This window comes from Ambystoma mexicanum, chromosome 2q, assembly GCF_040938575.1.
Source record: "Ambystoma mexicanum isolate Mex_15411 chromosome 2q, UKY_AmexF1_1, whole genome shotgun sequence".
NCBI lineage: Eukaryota > Metazoa > Chordata > Amphibia > Caudata > Ambystomatidae > Ambystoma > Ambystoma mexicanum.
Window position 1 is genome coordinate 698,176,474 of NC_090924.1, and position 26,591 is coordinate 698,203,064.

Below are 26,591 nucleotides of genomic sequence, written 5' to 3' on the forward strand. Positions count from 1 at the left end.
TGCGCTCCCTTTATCCATTGCTTTAAGATGATGCCAAACTCCCATTTCATGCTAGGGCGCAGAGTTTTCTCTGGGGATCCCTGGGGTTTATTCATCGGTGGGAGCCTCCCTCCCACGGAACCCAATGTCAAATTTTACCTTTGCTGGGCAGAATGGTTTATATTCAAGGCACGGGGAACGGCAGGTCACTCTGGCAGCTGCTTCTCCCCACAGCTCCCCTTACTGTGCTTTACTGTTGCTGCAGCTTCACTGCTTCACTCTGTTCTGTCCTTCATCTTCATTTTTCTTAATTTCCAGTTATCCTCGTCGCCAATGTTGTAAAGTCTTGCTCTTGTCATTCAGGTGGCTTAGCACTCAGACACAGACCAGTTGTGGAGCCATTGTTTTGTCCAGGTGGTAACTTTATTATACATATGTACAGCATGTACATAGACCAGTTACTCTTGAGGTAGTTACACTGACACAGAGGACTGGACAGGAACAGGGATAGATAACATTACATGGAAAGGAGCAGCGACCCACCATCCTATCATCCCAGCTCAGGCACCCAATTGACACTTGGAATATTCACTCACAGATCCACTCAACATTTTCCTGAGCTGCACATTCATGCATCAACATTCTGATAGCAAGCACTCCTGGCCAGTGACAGGACAAGACGTACAATACAACACTATCATAGCTCTCAACTCACGCGCTTTTGGCAGGTGTCACCCGCCTTGTAAAGGGCTGGCTCACCTGCCAAGCCTCCTGCACGCCAAATCATTACAATGGGCGTCTCACCCGCCAAAAACAAAATCGGGTGATTTTACCCGCCTGTGCAACACCAATGGTTGAGAGCTATGCACTATCCTATCCCCAATACATCTCTCTTCCCTTGCAGAGCCACATGAGCGTCTGGAGACTGCCCTTGGGTGGAAGCGGTGCACGGTATAAATCAACATAACATAAACATGCCGATAAAGTAACTGATAGTGAACGGAAGACTGTAGAACAGTTTTGCCCAAGATCACAGGGCACTCCATTGTAATCCCGCCATCACGTCCAGTACCTGATTAAAAGGTACCTCAAAAGTTCATCTCGTTATGATGAAGCAAATGAGATGTTTGGTGTCAAACCATGGTCAACTAAGGAACTGTCATTATACTGGGGTCAATACGTACACGGTGTAAAACTATTACAAATTGTAAATTAAACTGTTCCTATTTCTGATTCTAATACACGTGTCCATAATGTGGTGAGTTCACGGCGCATTTTGTCTATTTAGAGTGGGTTTATGTAAATTACCTGTATATCCAAATTGACCCTCTGCAAGTGACGCTCGAGAATGCCGTGAAGAGTTGGTATCTATGAGGCAGGATATGGCTATTGCGTTGTCATGGGTTTTACCCCTTACCAGGGCCGTAGCGGGTTCTGCTTCACCCATCGCCGTCCTTTTTCCTTTTTACAGCTTTTCAAAATGTCTCCTTTGTCATTGTTTTTCTTTTTATCATGAAGGGCTGCCTGAATTATTTCAATAACTGTGAAATTAATTTTATTAAATATGGCTAGGATAGCAGGGGTTAATCCTCCCATTCCAACATGTCTGACATGTTTAGACACAGCATGTCCTTCCAAGCCGATCTTTAAACTCTCGCGATACTAATTCTACTGCAGGTTGTGATGGACGTGCGACGCAGTTGCAATGTCGCCGGCAAGCGCAGCTAATGCGCAGTCGCTGAAGTCCGTTCTGACGGACGTTTGAGCTGCTCGGACAAGGTTCCTGAGGAGTTGAACGAACCCCCCGCCCCCTGGTCACCGAGGGGCCCGAAAGCCCGGGGATCAGGTAATAAGGGAGAGTGTCCCGATATCATTTCCTTTTCTACTCTAGTGGTCTGCCACGTTAAAAAAAAGTAGATATTGGACAGCCCTTTCTTGAGAGGGTGTGGAGGAGCTTTCTTAGCCGTTTTCACATGTAGGAACATTTGGTGCGAATGGGAGAGGGTTCGTCCTGCCCATTTCCACTCCAGTTTACTATGTTGACTTTTCCCACTTCACTGTCCAGTCCACATGTGTTTCTACGGCTACAGTTTATGATTGATTTTAATAACAAGTCTCCCGTTAATCTTGTTCCCTTCGCTGGATAATTGATAGACACTTGTTTTACCCATGTACTCCAACAAGTATTACGTCTTATGTTGTAGAAGGTCAACCATTAAGGAGTGGGGCAACTGTTGGGGGTAGTATTTCCATTACAATCGATTGACACATTGGACCTGCCAAATAAGGGTGATCTACGTGGTAGAATCCCATAAGCACACGTTTGTTTTGGTTCTGTGAGTAGAGGGGTGTTTACCTCGGACGAAAACGTGCTATAAGGAGTTATTTTGAAGTTGTGTAGATAACCAGTATTGTATAGCAACGAGATTCTGGACGGAATAACAAATCCACGTGTGATAAGTGTACTCGAGCAGGTTTCCCTAGGTGTGAGTATACAAACAAAAACAGTAAACGAATTACAGGAAGGGTGTCGGAGGGAAGTGTTAATGTCTTGAAATACTCACGCCAACACCCAAGGTTTAAAGTTGCTACATAAATGGTCAAAACACTCCTTTTCCGATGTCAAGCGGTGATTGTTCCAATATTTAGAGACAGAGGCTGCAACGGAGTGTCGAGTTTTCTGCAGAACTTTGGGGAGGTGAGCAAGTGCAAAGGGATAGATCCAAGGTTACTTTGGGGCCGCTTGGTCTTGTGGAGAGAGCAAATAGTCTCCAAGATGACTTTCTGTTTGCTAGGGGACTGTTTTAGAATTTTCAAGGCTGACATGATGGGGTCCCAAGGTTCGAGGGAGAACAGGAGTCTGGCTGTGGTGTTTTGGAGAAGAGCCTTCTGTCCTGTTGGATGGTCTTTGTTGAGATCTGTGTAGATGAAGGTACTATAATCTAGTGTAGTGTGCACTACAACTTGGGCTACCTCAGTTTTCTAGTGGTGTAAGTCAATATTTTTTTCATTGTGTGCAATTGGATGCGTTTTTTGAGAAGTGTTTGGGCATGTTTGTGGGGGGGGTTTATTGGCCTTAGCGGTGAAAGCTGGTTGAGTGTTCTGCGGCTGCGCCTCCTACCAAACCCCCGCCAGGGAGTGTGTTGCGTGGCCTCATAATTTCCTGTCAGATCTGACTGAATGAAGCAGCTGGTGACTGCAGTAATACGTTGAAACCAAAATGGGGCATCCACGTACTCAGCAGCAAGCGTTGTGGACAAGAGTTGACCATGCTGATAAAGCAGATACTATGACAAGTGGCAACAACACTAACAAAAAAGAGGTGTGGCAGCGCGCAGCCCGAAGTGCTTGTAAATATCAAAAGATAATTTCTCCCCCCACCACGCGCAAAACAAATGCAGGCAAGGGTGCTAACATTGAGGCAGTACCATGTCGGAAACTGCAAATGAGGGACTGCATAAACTACTCCAGGGGAGACATTACAGACGTGGAGTTGCTCGAAGATACGGGAGGGAGAGCCCTACCCAGACTCAGGACTATGGGCCATTAACAAATGTGTACAAAGAGTGGGGGTGTCCTGACTGGAGAAGTCTAAGCCGATTGCCGCTTATTGATTGCAGTCTAGGTTTAAAGACAATGCGTTATCCTTGGGTGTCACAATTTGTGTATTTACTAAGGATAGCAGTACATTAGAGAACCATAATAATCCACTTGTGCTAGATCATTAGTCTGCAAAAGAACAGCTTTTATTAAGTGGCTGTCCTTGTTCTTTTACATATTTTTTGTAAAGAAATTGTAAGTACAAAATATATGGGTGTACATGGAGTTGCTCGAGGCAGAGCATTCTCAAGACCAAATTGGGGAAATGTTGAAGGCGGGGGGGAGAGCTGCATATTGGACAATGTGGATAATGCAACACTACAAAAACATGCGTAATTCAACCTAATCAAGCTAAAGGAAATAGGTTACTGGGATTGACAATACCTCAGTCCAGTCTTTGTTGTGCACAACTACGCTGCAATGCAATCTCACAAGAATGAGTCTGTATAATGAATCACAGAGATCCGGAGTATGCATCTGATCGTCTTTTATTTCAATGCATGACCTAACTCTTGGCGGTAACCCCGCCTCTACCACCATACCACGTGGGACGCAGCCCACCAGAACAAGAACAACAGAAAGGAGACTTGGCTCCATGACAAGTGAATTGTCAATAGCAATAGAAAAGGGACACATCTTCCCCCGCTTAAATGGTTAGTTGGGATCTATCCCTCTGGAGGGTTTGCGTATTGTCCTCCTCGAAGGGCTGTGTGGCGGCAAGGGTGCCAAGATGGGAGTAGTCTCACTGTCACTATCATCTGCATCTCGGTCTTCTCCTCTATACTCAGTCTGTCTGATGATTCGTCTGCTGCAGCTTTGGAGGGAATCCCGAGTTCTTGATCTCCTTTAAGGGTTCTGAAGAATGAGAAATTCCTTGTGACAGTTCCTTGTGGGCTAGCCGCCATTATCATGGACCCCTATGTATGGGTTACTGTCATGGGTTCATGTTTGAATGCCGGGGTGTCCTTGGCATTTTGGTTGTCTGACCAGTACTTGATCGCCTACTTGGATGAGGCTCGGTCTCGCTTGTCTCCTGTGGTCAGTGTATTCCTTCATTTTCGTCTTGTCTTTTGCCCGTCGGCCGTCAATGATGGTGGCGGGCAGCATGGCACTTGAGGTGTGTGGGAGTCTTGTCCGTATGATCTGGCCAAACATTAAGGCTGACCGACACTCGCCTGTTGAGCTGTGGGGCGTGTTTCTGTATTCCCGCAGCAGCGTGCAGATGGCTTGCACAAATGACCCATTGGTGATGGGACAGATTTGAAGTGTTCGTTTGAGGTTACTCATGAATTTTTCTACCATCCCGTTGGTTTGGGCCACAGTGGCGTGATCTTTCTATGTTGGAAAGTTGTGGCCACTGAACGGTGGCCCATTGTCTGACTTCACCGTTGATGGGATCCCGTAGTCTGCGAAAGTTTGAGTCTGAGCACTTGTGGGTGAGATGTACTTCCGTGAAGCGAGACATTTTCGTCAATGATTACTAGTGCATATTTCCCGTTTGCCAAAGGTCCAAACATGTCCACCGCCACTTCGTCCCTAACTTGTAGGGGCATTTCAGAGGGTTTTAGTGGCGCTGGGAACGTGCGTGGAGCAACTGCTTGACATGCAATGAACTTGCTCAGAAGTGTTTCTACCTTCTCATCCATTTTAGAAAACCACACTTTGGTCTTGAGTTGTCGCTTCGTTGATATCGCCACCATGGTGTCCTGAGTGAGCGATGGCTAGAATCTGGTCTTGCAGACTGGATGGTATGACAAATCTGTTTTCTTTCATTAGTAACCCTTCAGGAGATGTGGATAGCACGTGCCGGATGAGCTTGAAGGTGCGTAACTGCTCTTCTTCTTTGGTTGATAGGTTTTGCTTATTGTGTCGTCTCCTGTGCCACAGACTGGACTTTAAACACTCTTGAACCGCTTTGATCAGTCCATCGCCCCGCGTTTGCTTCTAGCAGTTGGGCTGCAGTGATGGATTTCAGGAGCACATTGCCTATAAGGTAGTTGATGTACTGATTTACCTTCACTGACTGACGTTCTTCCTGGGAGTGGGTACCTGCACAGGAAATCCGCTGGGTTGCTGTCTTTCCCCGGTCAGTGTTTGATGTTGAAAGAGTATTCCTGTAGCCTCAATTCCCCACCCCCCCCAATCTGGCTGTTCGAGGTGGCATTTTGGCAGTAGTTTTGCCGTAGATGGTGGCGAACGCCTGATGGTCAGTGATAATGGTGAATGGGCGGCCGTATAAAAACAGATGATGGTGTTCGCAGGCTCACACTACTGCTAGGCTTTCCTTTTCTGGCTGGGAATCGGTGCATTTGGTGGTCGATAGACTGCGACTCGCATATGCCACTATGCGTCTTGGTGTATTGGGCGGTGCTCCTGGTTTTGATTGTGCCAGAGTTGCTCCTAGTGCCACGGGGCGGCGTCTACGGTAAGCTTGTGTGTCATGTTCGGGGTCATAGTAGGCCATTCCTGGAATGCATCTTCGCGTTTGTTTGTCCACTGCAATTCCTGATTCTTTCCCGTGAGGAGTCTGAGAGGGGTGCTTACCGATGCAAAATCTTGTATGTACCTCGTGCAGTAACTGGCCATCCCTCGAAAAACGACCGTACTGCTGATGTGGGGGTGGGAGCATCTACTAGTGCTTGTACCTTCTCTGGATCTGGTTGCAGGCCATTGTTCGAAAATATGTGTCCAAAGAACTTGAGTGGTTTTGCTGATCTCGCATTGGTCTGGATTGAGTGTAAAATGTGCATTTTTGAGCGCCATGCATACCCTTCTGAGGGTGTCATGTGTTTCTTCAGTGGTGCCAAATATCGGCATGTCATCGCTATAATTTAGACAGTTTGGAATATGTTTGATTATTTGATGGATTTCGTGTTGAAATATTTTAGCAGCAGATGACACCCCGAAGTTGAGTCTTTTGTATCTGAATGAACCCAGATGCGTTGAGAACGTGGTGATGTACCTTGACAAAGGATGCAATTGAAGCTCAAGCTGATGATGGCCCTTGTTCAGGTCCGGCTTGGAGAATACTTTGGCACCATGCAAGAGGTGCATCATATCTGTCATTCTGGTGGCAAGGTGTCGTTATCTTTCAGTGGCCACACTTGGGGCCCGCATGTCTACGCAGATGCATATGCTAGTTTTGTTGTCCTTTTTAGGCACCGGTACGATCAGTGATAACCATGGCGTTGGCCCAGATGCTGGCTCAATAATGTCTTGTAGTAATGATTGAATTTCATCCTCTACGTGTCTCTGGATGTTGCGAGGAATGCCACGGTAGTGTTGAGCCGTCGGTGGTATTTGTGGGTTGATGTGTAGTTTAATTTGCCTGTGCTTTAATCTGCCTAATTCCTTGAAGAGGACAGGGAACATCTTTTGAATCATGTTCTTCGAGTTGGTGGTGTAAGCGGACATGATTTGGTACATTATGTGATGGAGTCCCATTTGTATTGCTGTTTTGAAGCTTAGCATGCTTCCACCTGGGACTTCTCCCTTGATGATGTACATTTTTACCTTTTTTACACTGGTCCTTGTATTGGCACGTGGCAGTGAACATGCCTTGGCAGTTGAGTGGTTTGTTGGAGCCGTATGGGTATCTTAGCTTGTCGGCTTATTTCAGATCTTACTTTTTGGTGAGAGACCTGTAGGTGCAGTCGTTGATTAAATTTACTGTAAAACCAGTGTCGATTAGAAACTCTAGGTTCTGTCCATTTAATTGAAGCAAAAATGTTGGGCTATAATCGATTGCTGCGTTGTTGCCGATGGCATGAACGTACGCCCTTTTGCGATTCCCCGCTGGATGAAGATGAGTGAGAGAAATGTCTCCCCCTGTGGTGATTCGTCTAGATATCGGATTCTTTGTCTCTGTTTTCTTCGCTGAGAATCATGTCTGCTCCTGTGACGGCTGGAGCTGTCTCTCCTGGTCGGGCTGTGGTTGCTTGATCACGTGATGAGCTGTGAAAGCGACACCTGTTGGGTGTAGAAAATTGACTTGTGCGAGGGCACAGGCTTTCCCGCCTTGAAATTTGACCATCGTGTCTCCAGGATTCTCTGCTAGAGTCTGTTGGTTGAAAGAATTTGATATTTTTGCAGAGGGACTGAAGTGGTTTTCTCCGCCACATTTGTTGCAGTGATGACCTATTGCGGGACACGGCCCCACGAGATGGAATCTGAAGCTGCACCTGTAGCACTTCTTTTGCTCTGTCGTGTCGCTTGGAGTGCGAATGGGGCACACCGTGGCTGCCGTGGCAGTCTGCGTGATTGTGATGTTGCCATGTGATAATGCTAGTGCTGAGTCGGCCCTTGCCAGTAGGAGTATTTCTTCCAATGTTCTGCTTTTCTGGAGGAATTTTTGTGTGAAATTGTGGCGATCCACATCTTGCGATTTGAAAGCTTAATCAGTCGAGTACTGGTCAGTCACAGTATGTGGTTCTTTTATGTAACCTCATTATAAAGTTGTCCATGCTGTCTTCTTGCGTGGTGATGTGAAAAATGTCTTTCGTATGTCGACATTTCTTAATGGTGCAAAGTAGGTATTTAATGAGTCAATTATGCCTTGAAATGAGTCTGTATTAACTTCAGGCATTTCAGATATGTCACGTACTGTGGGTCCCAGCGAATGTAGTATACCACGTAAGCGGCGTTCTTCTCTCGTTCCAGAAGCATCTATATAGATGTGAGGTTCTTTCAGGCACCTGGCCCACCTGGGTGCCAGGCTGCTGGTGTCTGACATTTTAAAGTGAGGCACAGCTTGCAGTTGTAGGGACTCTGTGTTCCCTTTTCCCTGGTGTTAGCATGTCATGGCGTGGAGCTGGCCTGGGGGCTTTGAAGCCTGCTGTCAGAGTTGCCTTCCGACACGGTAACTGGCTTGAACAGATCAGAGACTGGACGTGAATGCTGTCACCTGTTTTGTGACACGTCTTTAATTATGGTGCTTAAGAGTGTTGCTGTATTTAATGAGTTGTTGTGGACGAAATAGAATGCTTGCCTTGCTTTAACGCGTGCCTCGTGCTGATTGCGACGTTCGTGTCAGTTACTTCCGTGTCAGTGTCATGAGGGGCCTGCTGCGAGGCAGCGCGTAGCGTGGAATGGAAACGCTCCGTAGTACTGCTTTCCTCCGTGGCGGCACAGTTGATGCGAGTGATTTGTCCGACGTTGCGAGTGAGGCATGCGAGATGGAATCTTCCTTGGGTCGGCGCGGTAGCGTTGTATGCGCTTTTTTAGTGTTGCGGCCCACGCCGAACGCTGGGGACTCGGTGCCTTGCCTTCTGATGGATGCGTGTCGGCGCACTTTAAATAATCCTTGTCGCCATCGTTATGTTGTGAATTGTATCACAACTACACTGCAATCTGACAAGAATGAGTCCGTATAATAAATCACAGAGAACCAGTTTATACGTCTGATCTTCTTTTATTTGAATGCATGACCAAACTCTTGGCGGTAACCCCGCCTCTACCATACCACGTAGGGCGCAGCCCACCTGAACAAGAACAGAAAGGAGACTTGGCTCCAAAACAAGTAAATTGTCAATAATAATAGAAAATGGACACATCAATGTCCAGTCCACATGTGTTTCTACGGCTACAGTTTGATTGACTTTAATAACAAGTCTCCCGTTAATCTTGTTCCCTTCACTGGATAATTGATACACTTGTTTTACCCAGTATGCCAACGAGTATTAAGTCTTATGTTGTAGAAGGTCAACCATTGAGGAGTGAGGCAACTATTGGTGTTTTTTTTTTTTTTTTTTTTGACACATTGGACCTGCCAAATAAGGGTGATCTACGTGGTAGAATCCCATAAGCACACATTTGTTTTGGTTTTGTGAGTAGAGGGGTGTTTACCTCGGACGAAAAGTAAATTGTTCTATAAGGAGTTATTTTGAAGTTGTGTAGATAACCGGTATTGTATAGCAAAGAGATTCTGGACGGAATAACAAATCCATGTGTAATAAGTGTACTCGAGCAGATTTCCCTAGGTGTGAGTATACAAACAGTAAACAAATTACAGGAAGGGTGTCGGAGGGAAGTGTTAATGTCTTGAAGTACTGACGCTGACAACCAAGGTTTAAAATTGCTACATAAATGGTTAAAACACTCCTTTTTTGATTTCCAAGGGGTGATTGTTCCAATATTTAGAGACGGAAGGCTGCAACGGAGTGTCGAGTTTTCTGCAGAAATTCGGGCAGGTGAGCAAGTGCAAAGGGATAGATCCAAGGTTACTTAGGGGCCGCTTGGTCTTGCGGAGAGAACAAATGGTCTCCAAGATGACTTTCTGTTTGCTAGGGGACTGTTTTAGAATTTTCAAGGCTGACATGATTGGGTCCCAAGGTTTGAGGGAGAGGAGTCTTTCTGTGGTGTTTTGGAGAAGAGCCAGATGTCCTGTCCGACGGTCTCCTTGTTGAGATCTATGTAGATGAAGGTACTATAATCCACTACAACTTGGGCTACCTCAGTTTTCTAGTGGTTTAAGTCAAATATTTCTTTCATTGTGTGCATTGGAAGTGTTTTTTCAGAAGCGTTTGGGCGTATTTGCAGGGGGCTTGCAGGGGGTTTATTAGCCTTAGCGGAGAAAGCTGGTTGAGTCCTCTGCGGCTGCTCCTCCTGACAAGCCCCCTACACGCCCCCCCTCCCGCTTTCATGATCTCTGCTTCCAAAAGGTCAGGGTTTTCCCAACTCCCTTGGAAGCAGATCCATAACCCAGGTTCCGAGTGCCAACCAGTCCCAATTGGGACCTTTTGGACCCAGTCCTGGCGCCAGTGGCACCAGGCTCATAAATATGCCCAGTCCCAGCGCTGGAAGCGCCGGGCTCATAATGCTTGGGTGGACTTACCTGCAGCAGACCATGCTGCTTACTTGCCTGCCAGTTGAGTCTCTGATCCTCTTCTGTTTGGAACTACTTTTCCTGTTGGGTGGGGCAGGAGCCACTCCCTAGATTCAGAACACTGGAACTCTTCTGGAAAGCAGGAACTCTTTTCTTAGGCGTGGCTGTGGAAGGAGACACCTAAGCACTACAGGAGGCTATTTAAACCACACCCGATGGATGAATCTTGCTTTGCGTTATTCTGCATCCTCAGCAGCAGAACGCTCATCGTGTCTTCTGCATCTGATCCTGGGCCTAAGGGAAAAGGCTTACCATTCTGAATCCAGTCTTCAGCAACACCTATAAAGACAAGAAAGAACAGGTTAGCATTACGGTCTTCAGTGACAGCTCTTCACTTACCTGGTCCATCGGCTGTCACCAACGCCTCGCGCTGCATTCCGGCATCTGAAAGACAAAGGCTTACCTACTCTTCGTGCGCTCCGGAGGTCTTCACACTGCATTCCGGCATCTGAAAGACAAAAGCTTACCAACTCTTCGCACGCTCCGGAGGCCTTCGGCGCTGCATCCCGCATCTGAAAGACAAAACAAGGTGCGTTTAAAGACATTGGGGAACTTTAATATTCACGTGCCATTACTCTTTTCCACATCTAACCCAGTGGGTATTCCGGGACCCTGCAGCCGCCCCGAACTTGTACCTGCAAAATAAAAAGACAGTTAGAGCGCATCGTGAAGCAGGCAACAAGCGCTTACTTACGTGCTTCCAGGCGCTTCTATTCATCACACGGGCTCCATCTTCAACTCACTTCAGCCCGCCATCCGCCCTCGCCGGAACCCTGCAAAACAAGAGACATCATTACTAAAGACTTTAAAGCCATTAGAATTACTCGAAACTTACCGTTCGTGCAGTAAACGACGGACAGCAGTCCTCTGAAGTCAAGAGGCCTGCTCCCCTTATCCAGTGAAGAAACTGGTTACAGCACCCTGCCTCGAGGCAGATGGAGAGCACGGCGTTCACTTACCTAAGGTGAGAGCGTTAACCTTTGGGGTTCTACAGGAGAAGAGAAAGGGAAGAAGAGAGACATTCAATAACCCAGTTCATTAATCCCACATTTTCTATCTGCAGACATCTTACCCTTCGAGCCAGACATACAGTGCACAGAGGTCCAGCCCAAAGAGCCAGCCGTGTGTTACACATCACCTTTGAAGATACGGTATACGCCCAGTCAAGACCCGCGCCTCTACGGGAATCAGGTGAGCGTTACACCCGCGCCAGAGCCAGGCAGTGTGTGCCGTGGCCTCATAGCTCCATAATTTCCTGTCGGATCCGACTGAATGAAGCAGCTGGTGACTGCAGTAACGGTTGAAGCCGAAATGGGGGGGGTGTGCCCACGTACGCGGAAGCCAGCGTCGTGGACAAGAGTTGACAATGCTGATACAGCAGATACTATGACGACAATGGCAACAACTCCGACACTAACAAAAATGATGTGAGTGGCGGTGCACAGCCTGAAGCGCTTGCAAATGTCAAAAGATGCCTTCAGCTGCACTCCTCTGGGCTTTCGCTCACTTTTATGGGGAAACTGACATGCCCTTAAGACATTTAGTACTGGGAGACTTTGTTTCCCTTAGTCCTTTTCCCATGTTGCAACCTTTGTGCACCATGTAACAAGTGTGCAATGTATCTTACCATACAGCACACTTGGGCCTATAGTCATTTTCCAAAGGCCCTAGACACTCTCGGTGGACTTTTTATGAACTGTGCAGATGTGTCATGGACAGGACTGGTGGCAGCTATCTTTTTGCATTATTTTTAACACTTTCCTGCCATGTTAACCGCATTTGGCACGAATAGGTGGATTGGCTCCAAAATGGCCATACCACGAGGGTCTTTGTCCTGTCCTTTGGCCATCTTGCCCCTTCACCTTCCCCAGGTCGAGTCGACCTGGGTCAGTCCTTATTTGGTCATGCACTTTCCTGTGAAACCCAATGCTTTCGCGGGCTTCTGCATGCCTTGTTTGTGTTCCTCCAGGATGTGGGCTGGAACGTCTGAGTCCAATACACATCCTAGGTGCCAGAAAGTCTGGAGTGCCATTAATGACTGGGACCACGTGATTGGTCCAAGTATGGAGTGTGTGCTTGTGAGCAGATCTCCCATTGGGTCCCCTCCGTTTTGGCACGAACGGAACTTTGGATGAGAGGAGGCCAGAAGCACCCCTACCATGCCGATCTCCTGAGTTCTCACTGAACAAAGGATAGGATCCAAGTATCGTGCGACTACGAAGCCGAGTCGAGGAACTGGTGGTGACCCCCTGGAAGGTTTGGCACCCTGAGCCCGCTGTCGTCCCGTGGGACCCCTCTGCATCTGGCCGTCCTAGAAGGTCTGCGAAGATGCTTCGACCCATTGGAATAGTGGGACCAACTATTCTCTGCACCTTCACCAAAACCTGCAAGTAAGCTTTCTCGGAAGTGTCCCTGGGCCAACCAGTGGGCTGACCAGTTTACGCAGGACCTTTGCTCTGTCTCGAAACTTGGTATACTGCTAGCTCTGTGTCCCCGGCACCCTCACACCGAATTTCGTACACTTGGCCTTCCCAGGTCTGAAGTGAGACGAGTGCAACAGGAACGGAGTACACGCGGTTACCGTGTCGCCCTGCCACGGCAACGTCTTTTGCAAGTACGCTGTATTTGTGACCCTCCTGCCCCTGAAGCCTGCTGCAGTGAAACTCGGTCGATTAATCCACCCGGAGCGGAGAAATCGCCACTGTCCCGTTTGGGAATCATCGCTGTAGCTCAGGAACTGAAAGCCGCAGATACGTCATTTTTGCCGCATTCGAACCTGCAACCCGAGTGAACTGAATGGGTTAAGTTTGGGTCCAAGTGCGCCTGGGACCGGTGAGTACTTACAACACTAACCGGTGGCCCCTGGCACAAGGGCCCCTTTTACGCACGAGTGGCCCCTGGGGGCCCCTCTCCTTTCCACTGCTAGTGCGAACTAGCAACTCAATCCCGCACTCTGGAACTGCCTCTGCCTTCAAGTGGAGGTCCTCCCTGATTAGTGGGAACTTGTTGTTCATCGCCTGATCCACCTTCCCGAGCTGCTAGAGACCCCTGAATAACCCTATTTTGCCCATTGGAACAACTGCGTGCGTTGGCATTACATGTACTATTGAGCACAAGGCTCCTCTCTTCTTAGGGCTTGGACTGCCTCTCAGTTAGGTGTGTTGTCGATGTCGAGGGGGCCTAACGACTATCTGCACTGCCTGTTTCCTTCCCATCTAGGTTGTTGACATATTTCGTGCACTTAACCCCTTTAGACCCCAATGGTCTTAGATACATTGTATTGATAGTGTTGTCTTGGTTTACTTAGTGTTACTGTGCTTGCTATGGTCTGTTACAAAGGCCTTGTAATAAATGTGTCTATAGTTTTGATATAACACCTGTCTGGAGTAATTTGTAAGTGTCCTTGCTTTGTGTGCTCATTGAGTTCCTTCAGTCACTCTCGCCCCTCCTGAGACCTAGTCTTAACCGCCTGCCATAGATACCCTGATTTAGTCTGGTTTGTCCAGAGGTTACCCTGTTCCAAGAAACTAGGCTGGCCTTCTGAACCTCTGCCCTCCAGGTTAGAGTTCAGAAATCCATCCTAACAGGAAGTGAGTCTCATGATCAAGTGTTGTCTGAGAACGAGAGGCATTTAAAAATCCACGACAGACTTTGTGCTAGTTGCATACTAAAAGTGAAAAGAGCTGCTCATCACAATTAGTGATCACCAGGAGACCCAAGGAGACAGTCGTAGCAGAGAAGTCATCTGCAGTTAATTCTAAGGAGGATGTGGAAAGAGAGGCACGCTTAACTGCGCGATTGCACTCTGACTTTGTAATCTTGAGAAATCAATTAACAGCGGCAGATCAATTAACAGCGACAGACGCCCATTGGTGTCAGAGATGAGCAGGCTGAAGGATCACTGCCAGTCACCAATAAGCTACCTAAACAGACCAATGAACGGGACGCCTGGAGGGGGAAGGAAGATCGTAACAAATGCACCAACAAGTACACCAGGAAGACTCCCGAAAACTACAGGGGAAATGTCAAACTGTGAATCGGCTAAAGATCAGGAGAGAGAACGAGTTACTAGTGGACTACAGCCTTGTACGTCCGATTCATCTTGCACAGACTCATCATGCCAACCCAGTGGCATTCAACAGGCATGCTCAGAAGAGCGGACCAAAGGACATCTATCAGTAGCTGCTGGTATACAGAGTCACAAAAGCGTGAGGGTGGCACTGACCATTTCATTGTCCACGTTTTATAAAATTATATGAATCTCAAAATGACAGCCTAAAAGATCATGAGACTCTACTTACGATGGTGCACTCCAAACTCTTATACATAAAGTCTTCACAGAAAATGTACAAAAAAGACTATGTAGAAGCAGAAACTTCTGCGAAATGGTAAGTGACATGGTAAGAAATGAGTTGGCAGAAAAAACGGACTTAATGGAGGCAGTGGTAGACTTCACAAAATGGATGAGACACAACTTTGAAATAATGGTACCGAAAAAAGTGGAACACGAGGGTGAATGTGAGATTCTCTCGCTTAAAGGAATCGAGAACAAGCTCGAGCAATTTGGAAAGGTCAATAATACTAATGGATTGTGTAAAAGGAGTCTTCTACCCGAGAAGAATGGTGGAAATTAATTTATGGACACACAAGTATACAACGTGTCTAACATTCAAGGGGAAATATAGACTTCCAAAATGAATACCAGGTGAACTGAGTGTGAGATTGACTGACAGAAGGGAGGATGAAAAGGAAACGGTGGGTGAAGTGGCTACGGAACAAACATTAACCCAAAGAGCGGCAATCGAAAATTGTGGCGCAGACGCAATATACGACAGCCAAAATCCTCATCCTCAACCCCAGTGAAAATATTAAAAATCAATTTTCAATTCCAAAGACAAAAACCCCACTAAGCTTTGGGATCTTCTTAAAAAAGAATGGCATTTGTTGCACGGATGGAAAGTCGGGGGAATAATCAAGAGTGAAGCAAACAAAGAAAGGCCGGCGAAAGCAAATATTAAAAATAAAGGAAAATGAAATGTATCTAGAGTATTCATTAGAAACCTGAGGACTCCACCTAAAAACTTTATTCCAACATGTGAATGCCAAATGGAGGCCAGATAACAGTAACTCCTTTCAGAAGCCAGTTGTCTTGGAGAACCCTACAAGTGATCTGTCAGCCAATGTAAAGAAAAGATGAAGGTTGGAGGAGGAGAACATTGAAAAAAGTTTAATGGAGGAAAATTAGTTACTTGAAAATGTGTCTATATACCTGGACGACAATGAAGGGTCAATGATCTTCTTGCAAGATTCGGCGGAGGATAGGACGTACATGGACAGAACAGCATGTGGAAAAATCGAGTTAAAAGGAAATTCTGGAAATCTAAAAGTGGCCCAAGAAAATGATCGGGAGTATGGCACAGCGAAGGAGGTTAGACAGGGGCAAATGAAACATGATGCCACATGAGAAAGAGAGAGCTGTAAAGCGATCCATTTCAGATTTTAAATCGAATGTTCACCAAGTCCCAAGAACGAAGGAGATGAGATTCGTGTAGAGTTGTGAATTCCACCGGTGACCTCTCAAGAGAAGACAATGGAAAATTACAACTCGAACATGTTATCCCCGAAAAATGAAGTTAATTTAAACAGACAGAACGTGATGAAACTACTACATTTCGTCCCCTCATCGAGAACATTACCATCAGACGACATTGGTATAGTAGAATACGTCTCAGAAGCTTGTTCAGACTGGGTAATCTTACGTGTGAATTCCCCAGTCATCCAAAGTACGCTACTAGATGCAAAAGCAGCTCTGCTCTGCCTCGGTTATGATCTATCAAGGCTTAGTCAAAATGCAGATGAGAAAAGAATGGGTGAAGTCACAAGTGAAGAGAAAAACAGGAGTTCTCTGAACGAGCAAAGGAACGAGTTTCTAAAAAAAAAAATGTGACGAAGGACACCATTCGAAAGAGTTAGACTGACTAAATCTTAACAGAGAGGAGGACATCTCCTACCACCACTAGCTAAATGCATTTAGGAGATCACGTTAAGGTTCCACTATTTCTTGGAATGCACAAGGATTTGTGCATAAAATGGGTTTAAAGAAAGAGGCATTTCATCTCTTTGTCTACAGGAAACCTGGCTGTGCGAGTCTCCGCTGAGTGATGCATTTACAATCCTACTCAATGCGGCAGGAAAAAAATCTAAATGGTAGACTGTACTCGGGCCGATAAGAAACATGGTATTATCAGTGATTAAGTGCACAAATCCAAATTTGTGCAGGGAACCATCCTGAAAAACGCAAATGAGGAGGATAAACACTGGGGATATATACCGATTATCAACATATACTGGAATCCAGTAAAAATGACAACAGGAAAATTGATGGAATGCGTGACCAAGATGATTGACGAGTGTGTTAGGGAGTTCCACAATCCGCAAACTATATTGTGTGGAGACCTAAACATAAAACGCATAGATGCAAAAGGGAATCCAACAGAGCAAATGACAAATAAAATTGACTTAAATAGAGGTGGAGGCGAGCGATGGGCCCAAGAAATTAAGGCAAGGAATTGGGTTATGTTAAATGGACAAACTAGTGGAGACATTCCAGGAAAACCAACATGGTACCGTAACAAGTGCCAAGCCACATTAGATTACATCTGGGCCACGAATAACCTCCAACATAAGAGAGACTTTTGAGTCATTGCGATGGACAGCAGTGACCATGATGCGATAAACATGAGATGGGAGATAAAGGAGCCTGAAACATCTGAGAGATATTGCAGTGACCTCCAAAATAAACACAAGTCAAAATTGCCTACAGTTAAATCGGAGACGGATAATGAGATTTTCTAAGAACCCCAACTCCCAAAATGAACAAAGTACCCAGGAACCAAATTATCTGCCACTCCAGGCAATGTATAAACCAATAAAGACTGGTTTTAAGCGTAGTAATCAAACACCTAAGCACTTTTACAGTCGGGAAGTAGTGGAGCAAAAAAAGAAAATGCATAAGGACATTAAAGAAATGAAGGCAGAGAATTCAAGAACAAGTAAGAGAATTCAAGTTGGAACCAAGAGATTAAAAAAAATGTGAAGATACCGCAATTTCCTTTTAGACCTTACGGGACCAAGAGCAAGCTGAAAACATGCTAAAGTCCATTATCAACATAATTCAGGAGAAACATGGGCAATAGTAAACAAAAGTACTCTGAACCAAAAGTGATTGTGTAAATGCAAAAAGATGGGCTTGAACACTTTACAGATGTTTTCTCAAGGGCAATCCTGTCCCAGAATGAAATATGGGAAGAGTCTGTAGTAACTTGCGACTTCAACTTGAAGAGTGATGTAATTGAGGAAGCAATATCAAAAGTAAGAATTCAGGAGCAGCAAGGCCAGATGGGGTGGCTAACATCATGTTAAAGCAAAATAAGGAATCCTGGGCACACTTCATCGAAGTCTTGTTTCATCAAATCTCTAAGTCGAGGAAAATCCTGGCCTCGTGGAATCGGTGATAGTTGTTCCCATCTTCAAAAAAGGAAAGGGATCAAATTCAAATCCTAACCACCATCGGCCTATCGCTTCATTAGATGTAATTGGAAAGCTATTTGCCTAATTTCTACAAAAAAACTTGCTAAATGGGGTGACGAAAATCATATCACAGATGCAAGACAGACCGGATTCACCAAGGGTGTAGGGACAGATTTAAATCTCCTGCTATTGGACCTCATAAAGCTGGAAACATTGAAAGCAAAGCAGACCCTGTTGCTAGCATTTATCGATCTTTATCGATCTCTGTCAAGCTTTTGATAGTGTTAACAGATCACTGCTGTGGAAGAAACTTAAGTCATGGCGATGCCCGGAAGAGGTGCTGCGAATATTCGTGGTGCTTCGTTCCCTCACAACAATACGCATTCGTTTGAATGCTGAAGGTGACTTAACGGACTAGCTATTAACTGAGAAAGGAGTGAAGCAACGTTGTCCCCTAGCTTCGCTACTTTTTAAGCTTTACTTAGCTGATTTACCTGAGGTATTCAAAAACATGAACATATTGCCGCCAAAAGTTAATTGATATGCACTTTCCTGGGTCGTATACGCAGACGATCTGGTGTTATTAGATCTGACCAAGTGTGTTAATAGCAACAGATAAAACTACTTCAAGTTTACTTAAAGGGAAACAACCTTCAAATAAATGCAAGTAAATCAAAAATCATGTAATTTTGTAGCAAGTCAGGAAGATCAAGACAAGTTTCAATGGAGAGCAGCCACTGAGCTGATCGAAACAATAGTCCTTGCGCTACTTGGGAATTCCATTTAATAAATTGATAAGCTAATGGCAATGATCACAGGACCTGAAATACAAGATAAAAATGTTGGCTTCTCAGGGAATGATTTTGCATGCCAACTACGGCAAATTTACCATGTAACCCCAAACCATGTTTTGCACACAGAAGGTAACGGCAACAATAACCTTTTGGCAGCGAATCGGGATTTAAGTTGAACCATATGGAATATCCTAGAGGGTTACTCTTGGAGGAGAGTGTTGCACCTCCCTACGTGTGTGCCCATTGTCGCAATTCGGTATGAATATGGGCTTCAATTGCTGCAATCAATAGTATTATGGAAATCGCTGTCACTGCTGCAGAAAGTGACGTCGGCCTCTTGGAAACCTTATCACATACTGGGTCAATCACTGAATATACATTATACAGGACTTCTAAATATATGGTGCACAAGATGCTTGGAACAACTTGAGTAATGGGACCAAGTGCGAGGGTCCCTTACTTTAACTTTCCTTTCTTTCGGGATCCCTGGCACGGCTTCACCTGCTGGGGATCCTTATATCCCCAGGTTACGTGTTCTTCGCCCTCCACGCTCCCCTTTGAACTATCCTTGGCCCTGAGGATAGACTTGGCCTGGTTAATGAATTTATCCAGCCTTGATTTAGGACAGGCCACTGGTTGCAGTCTAGTACCTTGAATCTCAGCCACCTCTCACAGTACTCCTGAACTCCCAGGAACCGGGTCTAAGGAAGGCGGGACGGAAGACTGAGAGCACCTGACTTGAACCTCACATTGGACCCCTGGTGTGTCATATGTTAACTTCATAACCGGTCTGCTCTCCCTGATGGTACGACAGAGAGAAGCCGGGGCCTCATGTAAGTTTACCCCGGACTTGGCGAAGTGCTCTGCACCAAGTCATGGACCCTATCTTCCAGTGGAGGAATGGCTAATTCTACCAAGTCCAGCGTGGCAGGAGCGGTTGGACCAGGATCGGAAACGACCTCTGCATGAATACTCTGAGGAGGATGGGGTTCAGGTTCCCTAGGATTGGGATCTAGATCAGTGGATGCAGGGACCCACCCTAATGTCTGATATAACCCTTGGTCTGGGTAGACGCCAAACGGATCACTCTCGGCATCGGCGTCTTCACTGGTTTCCAGCTGACCTTCTGATCTCTTGGCCTCAGTAGCTGGAGAAGCTTCCGCGGATTGAGCCTTCGAAGGATCTTCTTCGTGCCTTTCATCGCAGAGTTGCTGCTGTCTCACCGGCCCTTTGACTGGTTCTTCATCAGTCACCTCCGATGTCAGCTCAACCTCATCCCAGACTGGGAGCAGGTGGTTCCGGTGCAAAGTCCTGATGATCCTTGACCGTCCTTACTCTCGCAGTCAGTAGATGGGGAGCTCTCCCAGCTGATGCTTTATGATAGGCTGAGACCCCACCTGTCGCCTAGCTTATGTCCTCTTTCCTGGGATGTGGATCAATGCACAATCGCCAGGTTGAATAGCGTTGAACCTGACCATGGCGTTGTAGCAGCATTTCCCTTCTGCCATCTTCTCTGCGGCAGCCTGGCCAAGCTGATATGATTGCTCCAGGTGACACTTGAGCTGTTTAACATAGCTGGCGTAGTTCCCCCTGCCTGTTAGGTCTGCGGACACTCCAAAACACAGGTCTATAGGCAGCCAGGCGTCCCTTCCAAACATCAAGAAATATGGTCGGTGGCATCATTCTTAGTACAGTTGTATGCATGGGTCAGGGTGGCCACATGCTGACTCCATCTGTTCTTCTCCTCTGGCCCAGGGTGCCCAGCATAGCCCAGAGGGTACTATTAAACCTCTCCACTTGGGCATCCCCCTGAGGGTGATATGGAGTTGTACGGGTCTTCTTGATGCTAACCAGCTCCAGCATCTGAGTGTTGGTTCAAAGTCTGGTCCCTAGTAGGAATGAATCCTGGCAGGCTAGCCGTAGTGCACAAAGTGTTTTTCCCACAACACGCGGGCAGCAGTGAGGGCACGCTGAACTCTGGTGGGAAACGCCTGCGTGTACCGAGTGAAGTGGTCTGTCCCCACCAGGATGTTATGCAATCTTCACTTGTCCATCTCCAGTTTGAGGAAGTCAATGCAGATGAGGTGCATTGGCCTAGAACTCTGCAGATGGTGAAGATAGGCTGCAGGACGAGCCGCAGTCTTCCTGGTGACCCACCTTGCGCAATGCTGACAATAATACTTGACATCTGCTAGTCTGGGCCAGAAAAACCTTGAGCGGACCAGAAAAGGTTCTGTAGCTGCCAACATGTCCGTGCTGGTTGTGGAGTGCATGCAATACAGCTTGGCGGAATCTCTGTGGCAAAACCAGGGGTTGGAGTAGCCGTTCTCCAACTTTGCTTTCCTTGTACAGAATTCCACCCTTCTGGACAAGCGTCTTCCACTCCTTCAGCATTGCAGCTTGCTCTGGGTCATGAAGGACATTTCTGGACACATCCGCTCTTGTGGTCTTGGCTTTCAGGAACAGAGTGATACCAGGATCTGCTAGCTGCGACATACGGATCTCATCTCGAGTCAGACGTGGTAGCTCAGATTCCTCCACACTAGTGATATAGCAGTCGATGGAGGGGGGGAGGGGGTAACGCCTCAGCTGAGGATCCCAAGCAAATCACGCTCTTGACACTCTGGCTCCTGCTGACTTGCAGCCTGGCGATGGCTTTGATGCATGCTGAAGACAACTCCTTCCACGAGGTCGATCCAGCTGTATCATCTGTCGGAGCATGAGGCTGCCGAGCATGAGGCTGCCGAGAGAGGGCCTCGATGTTAGTGTGCGCCCAGGTCTGTACTGTAGACCAGTTGCAAGTGGACAGTGCAGTTGGCCAACTGTGTACGGTAGCATCCAGCTTTGCCGACTTTGCCGACTTCAACACAAACATAAGGGGGTTGTTGTCCATTCTCATCGTGAAAGTGGCTCCATAGAGGTAATCCTGGAATTTCTCTGTAATGGCCTACTTCAATGCCAAAAATTCCAACTTGTGGAATGGGTAATTATTTTCTGCTGCATGCAGGCCTTGGCTGGCGAAAGTGACCAGATTCGTCCCACCGTTGGGCTCCTGGTAGAGAATGGCTCCCAATACCTTCAGACTTGAGTCCACATGCGGGATGCAAGGCAACTGTGGATCCGTGTAGGCCAGAACTGGTGCTGTGGTGAGGGCCCGCTTGAGCTCCTCTATGGCCTGCTGACGTCAGTCAGTCCAATGCTCGCCAAAGGGATCCCGTAGATGATATAAATTGTCCTCAGATTCGGCAGTGTTCTTCTGGCTCCTCTGGATAGGCGGGCACCTTTTGGTGAGGACCACAAGTGGTTGGTGTGATGTTGGCATATCCTGCGACGAACCTCCTGTAGTAATTACAGAATCCAAGGAAACTGTAACTCTGTGAGGGTTTGAGGTTTTGGCCAGGTGAGGAAGGCATCCAACTTTGCTGGATCCACAGAGATTCCATCCGCGGAGACTATGTGCCAGATTGTACTTGACACTTATCTGCCAAACTGGCACTTGTCGAACACGGACCTTTATCCCTTGCTCCCGCAGGTGATCGAGCACCTTCATGAGCATCCTGTTGTGTTCCTCCAGGGTCTTCCTGAACACAATATCATCTAAGTACACCACTACTTCTAGGAGGTTCATGTCTTCTCCATAAGATGTTGGAAAGTCGCTGGCACCGCATATGCATCCTGACTAAATCCCAAGGGACAGATGAAAGCGGCCTTTTCACAACTCGCCGAATGTATCAGAATCTGGAAGTAGCCACTCTGCAAGTCCAAGACCCAAAACCACATCCAATGCCTCATCCACCCGGAGTGTGGTGTACTGGTCCGGAATAGTGCGGGGATTGTCGACTGTCGATGCACATCTGGACTTGCCCCATTTTTCTTCCGGGCGACGACAAAGGGAGAAGTGTAGGGGCTCCTGGATGTTAAGATGGATTTCTGAACTCTGACCTGGTGGGCAGAGGTTCAGAAGGCCAGCATGGAACAGGGTAACCTTCTGGACCGGCCAGACCAATCAAGGTAGCATTGGTGGCGGTCAAGACTAGGTCTCGGGAGGGGTGAGGGTGACTGAAAGACCGCAATGAGCACACAGAGTAAAGGACACTTACACACACCTCTGACGGAGTGATTTGTGTGTGTGTGTATATGTGTATATATGTATGTATATATCCATTTATTCAAGGCCTTTGAGTTTTCACACAATAGTTATTAACAGTAACACCTTTTTTAAACCAACACAATCCTACTAAAATACATATAAAAAAACCAAGGGGCCTAAAGGGTAAATGCACAAAATGGGTCCATAACCTAAAAAAGGGAAGGAAGCAGGTAGTGCCAAGAGTCTTTAGGCAGTTATGCAGTAATCGCAGTCCTAACTGAGAGGCCGTCCAGTCCCTAAGAGGGGAGCCTATTTCTCAAATGTACTTTCAATGCTGGAGCAAACGGTATTGCAGATGGGCGAAAACAGGGTCTCTTGCAGGGTCTGTAGCAGCTCAGGGAGGTGGGCGAGGTGATGCAGAATAAGTTCCCACTATTGGTGGAGGGCCTCTCCAAGAGGGCAGAACAGGTTTCAGGAGTTGGGAATAGTTTGTTAACTCAGGGTAGCTGTGGAAAGAGAGGGGCCCTCCGGGGCCACTTGTGCTTAAAAATGGATGGATGCGCTAGGGGCCACCGGTAAGGGTTGCAATTGCTTGCCGACCCCTGGCACACTCCGGCCCAAACTTCGGCAGTCGAGTCCAATTCGGTTGCATGTTCAAATGGGGCAATCTTGTGGCTCTGTCACTTTCAGCAGCGAAGTTACAGCGCTGATTCTCAAACGGGACAGTGGCTTTTTCTCCGCTCCTGGTGGATGGATCCGGCCAGTTTCACTGTAGCAGGCTTCAGGGCACAGAGGGTCACAGCTGCAATGTACTTGTAAAGTTCCTCACCACGGCTGGGCGACACAGTAACCGCGTGTACTCCGCTTCGGGCGCTCTCTTTACTCCAGACCTGGGAAGGCCATGTGTACGAAATTCGGTATGAGAGTACCGTGAACACAGCTTGCAATGTACCAAGTTTCGAGGGCCTCCTCGCAACGGCGGTGATGACGGAGCTAAGATCCTGTGCAAGCTGGTCATCTCACTGGTTGGCCTATGGAGACTTCGAGAAGGCTAACTTGCAGGGTATGATGAAGGTGCCGAGAATAGTTAGTCCCACTATTCCAATGAGTTGAAGCGTCTTCGCAGACCTTCTTGTTTGATCAGATGCAGAGGCGTCCAGAGGGCTCAGGGTGCTGAACCTTCCAGCGGGTCACCAGCGGTTCCTCGACTAGGCTTCTTAGTTTCAGGGTTTCTGGGATCCTATACTTCGTTCAGTGAGAACTCCAGAGATCGACATGGTATGGGCCTTTGGAGCCTTCTCTTATCCAAAATCTCCTTTGCGCCAAAACAATACTTGGACCCAAGCATTCACAACACACCAGACTCTCTGGCACCCTGGATGTGTACTGGAACCGGACAGTCCAGCCCACAACCTGGAAGCACACGCACAAGGCATGCAGAAGCCAGCGGAAGCTTTGCGTTTCACGGGAGAATGCATGCCCAAATAAAGACTGACCTGGGTCGGCTCGACCTGGTGAAGGTGAAGGGGCAAGATGGCCAAAGGACAGGACAAAGAACCTCGTGGCATGGCCATTTTGGAGCCAGGCCACCTATTCGTGCCAAACGCGGTTAACGTGGTTTATATGGCAGGAAAGGGTTAAAAATACATGAAAAAGCACCTGCACTTCTCCAAAACGAAATCCTTCAAGGGTATCAAGGTCTGTTAGAAATGACAGGGAGACCCAAGTGCACTAAACTGGAAGGTACATTGTGCACTTCCAACATGTTGCAGAAAAGTTGCAACATTGACCAGGACTAAGGGAAACAGTCTCCCAGTACTGTCTGTAAGGGCATGTCAGTTTCCCCATAAAAAAGTGAGTGAAAAGGCCAGGGGAGTGCAGCAGAAGGCTGTGCTCTTCTTGCAAAGTCAGACGCTATGGTGTTTAACAGCAGCAACAAGTTGGGGGGGGGGGGGGAGAGGAACCCAACTAGAGGGAAAATTACACATGGAATTGAAATGTTTCCTAACACTGGACTCCTGGATAATCCCTGCCTGCAGAAGATCCTCCGGATGTCGGTGTGCATCCTCCAGCGTCTGGACCGCTCCCTGAAATCAGACACCCGGATCCGATGTTCACAGGGGTTTGGGCAGAACCACCTCCACAAGGAGAATGCCTCAGTGCGCAGAGCGAGCCGCTTCCTTGCGTGGTCCTTGCCCCTCTCTGAGATCGGGGATTTTCCAAAGTCTTCGGATCAGCTGGAGGTGACACCCGCTGGGGTTACAGATTCGTTCAGGTGGAACTGTGCAATGATGGTGCAACCTGGTACTTGGATGGTCCTATTGGTCACATTCAAGGGGAAGTTCACTCAAAAATGTTATGGTCTAAAAGATGGGCAGTAATAACAAATATATATAAAGTTCCTTTGTCAAGTTTTGAGGAAATGAGGCTCGGTCAATTTCTGGCGCTAGGAGGCATCAATTTTGTGAAATGAATGAGCCTCCTTTTCTTGTGTTAAGCTCTGCTCACGCGGCAATAATGAAGCAAAAGTCCCCTACTGGGAACTTTTGCTTATTACAGTCCGAGAGCATAGAATGCTCTCGGGCTCCTTCTTGCCCTGTGCTGCTGGTGAGTGCTTTCTCCCCCTCCCCCCCTGCTTTCCCAGGCACCCCTGAGCTGGGGGAGCCCAGGAGACTTAATGTACCAGCAATTATAAATACAACCGTGTTAGCCTGGGAGACTTGTATGTACCAGCAATTTTAAAAACAATGTTTTTATAATTGCTGTGCCTTCGGTAGCCCGGGAGACTTAAAAAGAAAGACCAGGCAATTATGAATACTTTGTTAGCCGCCGGCAGAGTATTCATAATTGCTGCAACTTTCGTTTTCAGTTTCCTGTGCTCGGGGAAACTAGAAAAGAAAGTCACAGCAATTATGAAGACTCTGCCAGTGAAGTATTTATAATTGCTGTGCCTTTCATGTGGTGTTTTCTGCTTCCGTGGGTCTGAGGAGCACAGAAAACGTGAAATGATTACTGTGGCGGCCTCTCCTCTTGATGTTGGAGCTCTGCTCTCTGCCAGCAGTAAGCAAAAGCTCCCAATACGGGGCTTTTGCTTGATTGCTGCCACTAGAGCAGAGCTTAACATGAACAGAGGAGGCTGCTTCATTTCACAGAATGGATGCCCCCATGTCAAAACTTTGAGCCTCATTTCCTCAATTTTTATGTTTTTGATTATGGCCTATCTTTTGAGACCATACCATTTGTGAACTTCCCCTTTAATGATGGTACCTTGATGGTCTTAGGTCCGTTCCATCCATTGTCACCAGGGTCCGCTATACCATTAAACCCCATTGGAGCTCTTTACGTTGTGGTTCCTCCATCACCAGACTTCTTGGTCATTGCTCACTGCTGAGTCGCACTCTGCCAGGAACCCTCATGATGGCGTGTGCCAGGAATGTGATGTAACTGGATTGGGTGGTACAAACATCTCCAGTGGGTCCATCAGGTGGAGCTCTGGACCAGATCTCTTTCTCCAAGTATGCCTGTTGGCACATGGGGTGCATGGACAAAGTGCTGCCATATCGTGGTCCAGCCATCTCCCGACATAATGCTGCCAGTGCGTCTAACATTGAGGAATTGGTTCCAATCGCCACCGGTGTTGCAGTATCTTCACTCTGACTGCTGCAGACCAGAGCGTTGCTAGGATCGCTGACTCCAGCTACATCACGTGGAAACT

The 26,591-nt window shown here is 47.2% G+C and overlaps 1 protein-coding gene across 2 annotated transcripts in view; it reads left to right on the plus strand.

Annotated features, from left to right (window-relative positions):
* Window positions 1–1,633: 1,633 nt before the first annotated feature.
* The window catches only part of NKTR (natural killer cell triggering receptor), a 1,715,190-nt gene continuing 1,690,232 nt past the window's right edge, over window positions 1,634–26,591 (plus strand). For both annotated transcript variants that reach the window (XM_069647908.1, XM_069647909.1), the window contains exon 1: window positions 1,634–1,825. The gene's annotated coding sequence lies outside the window, so the exon portion shown is untranslated. The remainder of the gene's footprint in view (window positions 1,826–26,591) is intronic.